The sequence below is a fragment of the Elephantulus edwardii genome, unplaced genomic scaffold (genome assembly GCF_000299155.1).
Source record: "Elephantulus edwardii isolate Elephantulus edwardi_28Jun2011 unplaced genomic scaffold, EleEdw1.0 scaffold00025, whole genome shotgun sequence".
NCBI lineage: Eukaryota > Metazoa > Chordata > Mammalia > Macroscelidea > Macroscelididae > Elephantulus > Elephantulus edwardii.
The window spans coordinates 21,331,635-21,343,418 of NW_006399775.1; the positions used below are offsets into that span (position 1 = coordinate 21,331,635).

General features: G+C 36.3%; 1 pseudogene; it reads right to left on the reverse strand.

Annotated features, from left to right (window-relative positions):
- Positions 1-715: 715 nt before the first annotated feature.
- LOC102861271 lies at positions 716-7,877 on the reverse strand (annotated as a pseudogene).
- Positions 7,878-11,784: the final 3,907 nt, after the last annotated feature.

Consider the following 11,784-nt stretch of genomic DNA (forward strand, 5'->3'; position numbering starts at 1 on the left):
CTCTGCAATTTTTTTTTTTACACAACTCTTCTCTTTACTGTCCTTCATAGTTTCTTCCTTTCCTTTTTGTTCTATGCTTGCTACCACAAATTTTGGAATCTGTTCTGACACCCATGAAGTTAAAACTTCTGTTAATGATATGCAAGGTGATAGTTTAATTAGGGAAAAAAAAGTGCAAAAATCTAAGGATCCTTGTTGTCACGTTGGTTAAACACTTGTTTGCTTACCAAAAAGTCATCCATTTTTGTCTACCAACCTCTCAAGGAGAGAAAAAAATATGGCTGTCTGCTTCCAGAAAGACTTACAGTCTTGGAAAGGGGCAGGGATATTCTGACCTTGAGGATGAATATTCGTTGAAATGAACTTGATGGAAATTAATTTACTTTGGGTACCAATATCTGCAATTTCCTTTCAAAGGAACAAAAAATGTAAAACGGATGAATGAAAGGACAGAATATAGGTTAACTTATATGCTTTATGCAAATAGAATGAACTCTACAAAGCATAGATAAATATAGTTTCTCAATGTGAAATACTTTTTTGTAAACTTTTTTCCGTTTATTCAGAATAAAAATACACATAATTATGGAAATACAGGTTTACCATTTCCACTACATTAAGCTAATGCTGCTGTTCATAAGGTTTGCAATCTGGTTGGGGTTTTTTTTGTTTGTTTGTTTGTTTGTTTGTTTTCAAGTTTTTAAAGCTTGATCCCTCAATAAAACCTATATTCTCTGGGTGCTGGTTTCTGGAAGGAACTTAAAGGCAGACTGCTTGCAACATTTTGCGATTCCTGTCAGGGGGTAACATCAATTGGGTCAGGCCTATGATGGAATTTTCTGTGCAGTTTCCAGAATTTAAGTCCAAGATTAATTCCTTGAGTTTTCTAGAATCTATTACATCCTTGAAGTCTCCAAGCACATACATATGCCTGAAGCTGTCAATAGCTATTACGGGACAATCTGCTGGAGACTTCTGTATGCATAGAAGAGGATGTCTAAATTTGTCACAGCATGTAAAAATTTACTGTTTACATTTCTCACTTATTAATTGCTTGATCACTTCATTCTAGAATATTTATAACTTTCTACATATTCTTTCATGTGGAAAACTATAAGAAAGTAAGTCTTTTTTTCTGTCACTTCCTCTCCATATTCAAATACTATTTCTCGTAAAAGAGAAGCATATTTATTCTTAATACAATTGGAAGTCAGGTCAAAATTTGTCATAGACCCCAAATATACCATATCTGGGGCAAAAAGCATTGGTGGCTTGTAGATTATGTTGTATCTACTATATCTTTCTGGTTTTGAAGCAGGCCAAATGTGTGTGTGTTGGGGGGAAGGCACAATCATAGTGCAAAATATTTGCTACTCTTTCAAAAATTCTATGGTTGTCTGAATCTCTTTGCTCAAAATACCCAATGGTATCTATTTTGCTGAGATCAAGAGTGGTGATTTCTTCTAAGTTCTGGGACAGGGTGATTTTCTACTGCCTGATGTAATCTGCAAGTGCACTGGTCCCTGGCTCCTGCATTCTCTCTTCATCATCAACCCATGACGAAACAACTTTTGAGGGTTGAGTATTTGCTTATTCTGTATCGCTGGGCTATATCAGAGTGCCGATCACAATCAAACCTGGCAAACACCACTTGATTCTCATGTGGGTGTTCTTCCTGAATGACATTGGAAGCTACATCTAAACATCTGATTGAAAAGGCACCAGTCAGCATAAGAATTCACTAAAACAACATCAGCTCTGTTTAAATTGTCATCTGTATTTTCCATAGAAAACCTTATTAGTTCCATTGTCATAAGACTGAAAATCCAAGTTACCAGGAGCAGAAAGGAGAATCTGAGGTCTGATAATCGTTAAAAAGAACACAGGTTTCATGTTAGAGAATGATGAACTCTGCCTAAGGGACAGGGCTGGGCTGGGTTGAGCTAAGAAAAGGCTGGACTCTGGAAGCCACCAGCAGCAAAAGATTTCTCAGAGCAGCTGTACCTCTTTCTCTCGACCCAGAGCTGCAGAAGCAAATGGAAATATTTTTAACATAGTGTATGCTTAGATATTGTCATAACAAAATAGCCTTATTTCAGAAATTTGTTGTTTAGGTTATGGTAAAAGTATTATTATTTTTTTTAAATCTTTTCTTTTAACTTCACTACAGAGGTGGCGAACTGTTTCCTGTAGATTGAGGACTAGTTCAAGTACATAGTCATCCAGACTGTAAACAAACTTAAACAAACCACTGTAAATTGAAAGCAGTCATAACATTGACTTTGAGCTTTAGTGATGCGTGGAGCTTATATAACCCTGCTATACATAAATTGGTTATTTGTCCCCGTCAAATTAAAGTGCTAAACACACTTGCAGAATCTTCTTATGAACTGACATCATCACTATTGATTTCTTTTTCACCAGTAATGGTTTGATTTTCTGAGTGGCTTGTTGTACTTTTGTCCTAATAGACTTCAAAGCGATTTCTGATGATTTAAAATAGACACCATTAAGGCATCAAGTCATAAGATTGCTGTTGTTGTTGTTATGTGCCATTGAGTCGCCTGTGACTCATAGCTACCCTTTGTACAACAGCCTTAAACTCTGCTCTATCCTGTGCCGATCTTATTGCCTTTAACATAATACCCCCATTTCTCCAGTCACTGAAATCAGTTCATCTCATCAAAGGTCTTCCTTTCCTGTGCTGTCCCTCCACCCTCCCAATCATGATGTCCCTCTCGAAGGACTGGTACCTGTTTGCAATATGTCCAAGGTACATCAGATGATACTTCAGAATCCTTGCCTCCAAGGAGCAGCCTGGTTTAAACTTCTCCAGGCTGAAACTGTTATTCTCTTAGCAGTCCATGTTATATTCATTACTCTTCTCCAACAACACAGCTCAAAGGTATCAATTCTCCTTCTATCATCCCTAGTCATTGTCCAGATCTCTGATTAATAACAAGTGATTTCAATGACCATCACCTGTATCAGACGTACCTTAGTCTCCAGACTGACATTGTTGCTCTTCAGTATTTTGGAGAAGTCTCTAACAGCAGACTTTCCCAATGCAATATGTCTTTTAATTTCCTGGCTGCTGATGCCAAGAGTATTAATTGTGCAGCCAAGCAAACTAAAGCTGTGAACAGTCTCAATCTCTTCACAATCTATAATGATTCTGCCAGTTGGCCCATTGGTGAGAATCTTTGTTTTCTTAATATTGAGATTCAATCTAAATTGAAGGCTGCAGACCTTGATCTTCTGTAGCAAGTGCTTCAGGTTCTCCTCAGTTTCAGCAAGCAGGGTTTTGTCATTTGCATAATGCAGATTGGTGATGAATCTTCCTCTAATCCTGATGCCACATTTCTCTTCATAGAGCCCAGATTTCCAGATAATCTGTTCTGCAACTAGGTTGAGAAAGTATAGAGATAGGACACATCTTTGGCATATACCCTTCCTAATTTTGAACCATATAGTGCTCCCTTACTCAATTGTGACAACTGTCTCCTGGTCCAAACATATGTTCTGCATTAGCATAATCAAGTGTTCTGGGATTCCCATTTTTTCCAAGTTAGCCATAGTTTGTTGTGTTCCACAGTCAAATGCCTTTGTATAATCAATGAAACATAGATAGATGTTTCTGTGGTATTCCTAGCTTTCAGCCAAGATCCATCTAACATTAGTTATTGTATCCCTAGTACCACTACCCTTTTTAAACTTAGTCTGCACTTCTGACAGTAGTCTGTTTATGTGCTGTTCAAATAGTTTTTGGATAATCTTCAGCAGAATTTTACTTGCATGTGATATTAATGATATTGTTGATAATTTCCACACTCTACCGGATCACCTTTCTCTGGAATGTGAATAAATATAGATTTCTTCCAGTCAGTCGGCCAAGTGGTTGTCTTCCAGATTTCTTGGCACAATTTGGTGAGCACATCTAGGGCAGCATCTGTTAGTTGAAATATGTCAATTGGTATACCATCTATTCCTGGAGCCTTATTTTTTGCCAATTCTCTAAAAGCAGCTTGACATTCCTCCTTCATCACCACAGGTTCTTGCTGATATGTTCTTCTGTGTCTGCCAATTCCTTTTGGTCCAATGACACTATATACTCTTTCCATCTTGTTTTATTACTTCCTGGATTATTCAATTGTCTGCCAAAGCATCCTTAAGTATTGCAACTTGAGGCTTGAATTTGTTCTTCAATTCCTTGAGCTTAAGAAATGCTGATCAAGTCCAGTCCCTTTGATTTTCTGAATCTAGCTCTTTGCACATTTCATTATATTTTATATCGTCTTCCCTCACTGTCCTTTGAAATCTGTCCAGCTCCTTAATATTTTGATTTCTTCCTTCTGCTTTGGCTTCTCGGCACTTTAATGCAATATTCAGAGTCTCTTCTGATAAATATTTTCATCTTTTCTTCCTCCTCTGTCTGCAATGACTTTTGCATTCTTCCTGGATGATATTCTTGATACCTTACTATAACTCATCTGGTCTTTGTTCATTAGTATTCAAGGCCTAAAACCTGTTCCTGAGGTAGTTTTGAAGTTCAGGTGGGATAGATTCAAGGTCATATTTGGTTCCCATGGATTTGATTTAATTTTCCTTAGCTTCAGTTTGAACTTGCATATGGGTAGTTGGTGTTCTGCTCCATAATTAATACCTGGCCTAGTATGAAAACGTGGTAATGGGTACCCATGGTGGACAGTGTTGGCTGGAGCTTCCCGATTAAAAAAAGTCTGGAAGCAGGAGCAGAATTCACTTCTGAAATGGCTTGCCTCCGGAAACTCTATATACAAACAGTGCTCAGGCCTTTTGTTTATACGGTTGCTATGAGTCGTCGACAACTTGACAGCACCTAACAATAACAACAAGTTTTCACAGCGGATATTGAGCTTCTCCTGTGTTTCTTTCCACAGATGTAATCAATCTGAATGCTATTCATACCATCAGGTAAAATACATGTGTATAACCTGCATTTGTGTTTCTTATAAAATGTATTTTCAATGAATAAATCATTGATTTTGCAAAATTCTATCATTGTACCTTCTGTCACCAAGTCCATGTTTTCCAATTACTGATCCTTCCTCTCTGTTTACTTTTGCATTCCAGTCATCCATTATTATTAATGCATCCTGATTGCATGTTCAATTGATCTCTAACTGCAAAGTTGGTAGAAATCTATTTCTTCTTCTTTGGATCTGTTTTGGATGCATATATCTGAATAATAGCAGTTCACAGGACTTCCTTGTACACATATGGATATGTTGCCACTCACAAAATTGTATTTAAAGATAGATCTAGAAATTACTTTTTTCACTATGAAAGCAAACCCATTTTTCTTCACCTTTTCATGTCCAGCATAGTAGGCCATATGACTGTCTGACTCAAAATGTCCCATCACATCTTACCAGTACCTAATATGTCAATTTTTATGCATTCCATTTCTTCCTTAACAATATATAATTTTCCTACATTTGTGGTTCTCACATTCCATGTTCCAATCACTCCTGTCTTCTTACAACTCCTTCTCTTCTTTTGTGTTTCTATACTTGAAAGCTCCACCTTAGTTGTCCTATCTGCTAGTCTAAGTGTGTTCTATTGTACATAGGGTTTTCAGAGGATTGCTATTTTGAAAGTGGATAGGCAATCCTTCTTCCTAGTCTGTGTTATTCTGAATGCTCAGACTTAGAACAGTATCTGACAGATAAGCATTTTATGGAAAAGAGCAGACGAATGATATTTCCCCAACAGTAAAAATAGCCAATAGTTTCAGGGTTGTCCCTGCCCTTGAGACAAGTGTCTTGACCCACACATTTCCCTGCAGAGTCATAAGATTTGATGAGAATATAGGACAAGGCAGGCTCTATATGAATATGTTCAAGGAGTCACTGTAGCAAAAATTAAAAAAAAATCAAAACTGAATAATTTCCAGATTTAGCACATGATCAAGAACTGAAGGAAGAAGTCCTAGATGCACTAAAAGAATTGGCAATATCTTAGGAATTGATAGAACACCAAATGGGTGTTTCAGGAGACACAGGTACCCTTAGACTTATTTATCAGTTTATGCCAAGAAATTTAGATGATAGCTATCTGAACAATAAACTAGAAAGGATTCATACTTGTTCACATTTAAAAAAATTATGGTTAAACTAGTGTGAACATTATCCAAGAATATTATATGAAAGTATGAAAGTAAAAATAAAAAAAGAGTATGAAAGTAAAATACTAATATTATTTAACACGCTGCTGCACACTTTTAAATTAAGAAGACCCTTAATGAGATGGATTGACATAGTGATTACAATTTACTTAAACATCACATACATCATGAGGATGTTGGAGGAAAGGGCATCAGATCAGCTGTCCATAGTGTTACTATGAGTTGTGATATATTCAATAGCAAATAATAACAACTGAAACAAGGTATCTTTCAAAGAAAATATATCTCTTTATCTGGAAAAAAAAAAGAAGATGACAAAGTGATTAGGATTTCCTAGCTCTCCTGGCTTAGTGGTAAGGAATTGTGCAGCAAACTCAAAGTCATGCAATTCAAATCCATCCTTGCTGCACAGGAGAAAGATGGGCAATCTCCCCCCCTGAGATTAAATGTCTCAGAAAACGCATTGGAAGGTCAACTATGAGTTAGTTCTGACTTGAGGGTACTCAATAACCACCACTGCTTTATCATGTGAATTCTTTATTAAAATGTGCCTAATGACCTATCAAAAGGCATATTTCAATATGTGGCAGCTAAAGCAAAATAAGACATGACCAGTTAATTATAAATAAGTGGAATTTAATCTCCTGTTTTGTAAAAGTAAACAGGAAAGGAAAAAAAAACATATTCAAAGTAAAGGAAACATATCTTTCCATAATGGAGCTGACTGACTGATGAGTTCAGTTAATTTTTTAATTAGTGGTCCTTCATTAACCATGTACCACTAGGGATCTTCAAGTGTTTAACAAAGGAGATACATACACTCATGTTCTAAACTATGTTCTTCTTGTTCAATTTTGAGTGGCAGGTCTTAATGTGCTTGGATGATATTCTATTTACCTTCATTTCACATTGTCAGCCTGTGTGGGGCTTTCTTCAATAAGAGACATGGCCATTGCATTGGAACAGATGAAGGAAAGAACTGTCTAAAAGGAATGTATGATTAGGCATTATACCTACAACAGCCTAGAATGAGAGGTATGTCATTGTAAAGGGATGGGAGGAAGGGAGAAGGGGAGGTAGGTAGTAGTGTAACAATGAATGAGTATTTTTTTAAAAAAGTAAACTGAGGAGGAGGAAGGGAGGGAGAAGGGGGCATAATGTGCAACAATGAATGGATGAAAATTTAACTTCTCTGTACATGTTTGCTAAATCACAATAAAAATAAATTTTCATTTAAAACATATAAACTAAAATTTTATTAAAAAAATAAGAGACTAAAATAAGGAAGCAGCTAAAGTGAAAGTGTCAGGAAGAGGTTAAAGTGAAACTAGTAAACTGAAAATTACTGATTTCTTGCAATGTGACTGATTCTTGTACATCATAGTGATTATCAATATTTTATAATGTGAAGGGTTAAACAGTAATTTTGTATTGTAATGGCTAAGAGTGTTACTTACAATTTTGATTATAGAGGTAACACACAAAAACAAAAGCAAAAAAAAAAAAAAGCAAAGTTACTAGATTGGTCTAAAAAGAAAGCGGCAGGCTTGATATTGCAGCCCTGGTCTGTCTCATTCTAAAGACCATGCTCTTTCCACGCCTTTATTCTACCTCCAGGAAAGACTAATAGGAGACACTATGAAGCCATCCCTCACATGTCACACTCCCAATAAGAATTCTTACCCTTTTCAAGAGCCTGAGCAGAGTTCATTACCACAGTTGTACAGTACATAATGTTCCCAATAAAATGGTTCTTATTTTTTATATTTCTGTCAAGGAAAACCAGACACTCCTCCTTCCCCTCCTGCTCAAATCATCAAATGATTCTGATACTTGACTAGAAGAAATCTGTCACAGGTGTTGTTCATCACTTCCCTTCAAAAAAAAGGCTCAATATAAAGTGCACTGCAGAGTTGTATAAATCACACACTCCACATTGCTGCCATATTTAGTCTGATGAGGGGAAGAGAAAGAAGCTGCCTGCAAACTTTCAGAACTGATGGCCTTTTGTTTCTGACATGTCAGCCTGCTTGTATCAGAAACTGTCAGAGCGCCATTTATCTTGGTTAACAATACCCAGGGTTAAGCAAGAATCGAGTAAAGAAAAGGGACTTTGCCAGGTGAATTACTTCAGAAAGCTGTAAACACTTTCTCGGGACCTTTTATGTGTTTTACTCTGATGCTTGCAAGCTACCTTACCCAATTCAGCTTTGACAAGAATGGAAATACCGCAAAGTTTTCTATTTTTCTGTCAATGGCTATATATCAACAATGTTTTTAAATGCATGCCCTAAAAAAAAAGCCTAAATTCTTAACAGGTTAAATTATACCTTAAGAGTAAGTAAAAAGGCAATTGCTTGCTCTCTCCTCTCTCTCTCTCCCCCCCCCATCCTGTATGTTTGTGGATGTAAGTGTCTGTATGTCTGTATCACTCCCACGCATATGAAGCAAAAAGTGGAAATTTTTAAAGAGGTATGTCATTGCAAAGGAATCCGAGAGTCAGGAGGGGAGAAAGGGAGGTAGATAATTGTGTAACAATGAATAAATATTAAAATAAATCAGCTAGGAAAGGGGCAAGGGAGGGATAAGGGATATAATGGAAGAGACTAAAGCTTGTGGAGAATTAATTCATAATCTTAATACGATTTGATTGATAATGTTTTAAATTTAGTTCATCCCAAAGCTAATCTAAAAATTAGGAATGTGTTTGGAAATTGAACCAAAGTATAGGGAACAGAACAAAGAAAGGAAAGAAAGCACTAATTAGCAAAATGGGCAATTGGGGCTGAATCCCTTTGAGTGCTTCTGAGACAGCAAAATATAGACCTGAATGCTCCCACCTGAAGGACAAGGAGACAGCTATTTGCCTGCCACTGCCAGTGTTGATCATCTTCGTCAAAACTTGTTCTTAGGGCATCCCTTACATCTATAGCTTTCCTTGCATCAAACTGAGAAAGTGTCAATAGTAATTAAATACTATTGAAGCATAATTGCTTATAGCACCAAATATCTGTCATATCCAGGAAGGGTGAGTTCTGGGAATTCAGGCAAGCCACCAATAGTCCCTGCTAAAGATAATTCCCACACAGAAAAACCAAAATATTCAAAATAGTGAGGAAAAAGGCAATTTTAGTTTAAGAAAACAAAATAATGCATGCAATTCTTTTGCTTGACTGCACTTGTAAATGTTAATAGCCCCTCTAAAGCCATTGCAAATTGTTGTTAGACACAGCAGAAACAGAAAGATGCCGGTTTATTTTGAGAGTATTTTGCTTGTTTATAAGGAAAAGGTGATCGTGAGGTACCAATATGTGTTGACCTAAATAAATGAATTGTTAAAAAGCCTGTCAAATAACTTCAATAGGTTTCTCTGACAAAACAATTCTATTTTAGACAAAACTCACATTTATGATAGAATTTTGTAATAATTTATTTTTATTTCCACCACCAAAATGTTTTATAACATTCATGTGGACAGCAAGAAATATTTCAAATGGATTTTTCACCTTGTATTAAAAAAATATTTCTATATTTCTCATTAAAAATTTAATATTCTCCATAAGTAGATCTTTAATGATTACTCCTTTCTAATAAGCATATTTAAGCTTTTTAAAAATTAGTAATTTCCTTGGATGAAGACTTGGAAGCATTACTAAAGATGTAGTTTATACAAAGCTTTAGAAGGAACAATTAATATTTAAAAATTTCTCTATAGCTAGAAAACTAAACTGAAACATATTTTTCATTTTTCAGGGATAATTACAATATTTCGTATTTGTTGTTGCTATTGTGTCCTGTCAATTTAAAATTGACTCATAACTGACAATCCACTGGGTTTTCAGAGGCAGTTAATCACAAGGGAGGAAATTGCCTATCCATCTCCTGCAGGGCAGCTGGTTGATTTGAATTCTGTGCTTTGGAATTGCAACACAGTTCTTCTTAACACTATTCTTAATACTAGACCACCAGAGCTGCAACATGTATTTAGTCTGCCAAATATCGATAGCATCAGTAGAAAGCTGGAACCAACAAAGTCTATGCGATTGTATTGTACAAAGAGCATCCCAGAGAGTCACTGAGCTCAGCTTTCTCAGGTATCTGTAATATAAAAGCAACAATATCTGCCTTGATATGTTACATGGTTTAAATACAATGCTTAAGCCTTGAACAAAACAGAAAATTTAAATGAAGCATTGTCATTATTTCCCTGTAATCCTTATTGACTTCTAATTTCATGATAGGCACTGCGATGTCACTGATGATTAGTATAATCGTCGTCTCAAAACCCAGAGTAGCCTGAGGAATATGATAAGGACATATGGTATATAGTTAAGATGGCATAGGTGATAACATAAAGGAAACTAGAAAAAGACAAGCAAAATGAATGGCCAAAACACTGACCTAAAAAAAGACAGTTCAATCAAGTGATTCCTAACTAGAGAACTCAAGGTTGTAGGACTCAGAGAATTTAATAAATGTTGCTTGATTCAGATATTTCTGGGAGGAGCATGGGGAGAAGAAAAGAAATTGCACTGTTGTTGTTGTTGTTGTTAGGTGCGTCGAGTCAAGTAAGACTCCTAGCGGTCCTATGAAGAAACAGATTTGAACCCTGTCCTATCCTGTGCCATCCTCACAATCTCTAACACACTGCAGCCTATTGCTGCAGTTACTATCAATCCACCTGGTTTAGGGTCTTCCTCTGCTTTGCTGTCTCTACATTTTTCTAAGCATAATGTCCCTTTCCAAGGAATACCCTTTCCTAGAAACATTGCAGTGTATGTCAAACAAAGCTTTATAATCTTAGCCTCCAAGGAGCCCTCTGGCTGCACTTCCTCGAAAACATATCTATTTGTTCTTATGGAAGTTCATGGGCTATTCAGTACTCTTCTCCAACACCAAATTCAAACGTTTTTTTCTATCATAAATTTTCCTTCTGTCATCTTTATCCATTCTCCAGCTCTTAGCAGCATAGCAAGTGATTGAAGAGATCATGTCCTGACTCAGGCCCCCCTTAGTCATCAAACTAACATCATTGCTCCTCAATAATTTGGAATGGCTCCTGACTAGACTTTCTCAGTGCAATATGTCTCCTAATCTCTTAATTACTGGCACCAAGTGTACTGATTGTGAATCATGTAAGTTGTACTCATTGATAGTTTCAATCTTTTCTCCATCTATCATATTGTTTCCTCTCAGTTTCATTGTGAGGATGTTTGTTTTCTTGACTTTGAGGTGCAATCTATATTGAAGGTTGCAGTATTCTTTCTTCAGCAGCAAGTGTTTCAAGCCCTCCTTCACTTTCAGCAAGGTTGTGTCATCTCCATAACAAAGGTTATTGATGAGTCTTCCTTAAAACCTGATAGAGATTCTACCTTAGAATTCAGCTTCTGAAAGAATTTGCTCAGCTTTCAGATTAAATAGATATAGAAAAAGGATCCAACCCTGACTCACAACTTTTCTAATTTTAAAAGAGGTAGTATTTGTTCCTCTGGAGATGAAAAAGTGAGGAAAAATGGAGTTGCTTTCATAGTTAAATAAGTCATTGCTAGATCCGTCTTGAAGTACAATATTGTCAGTGACAGGATAATATCTATACACATACAAGGAAGTCCAGTGAA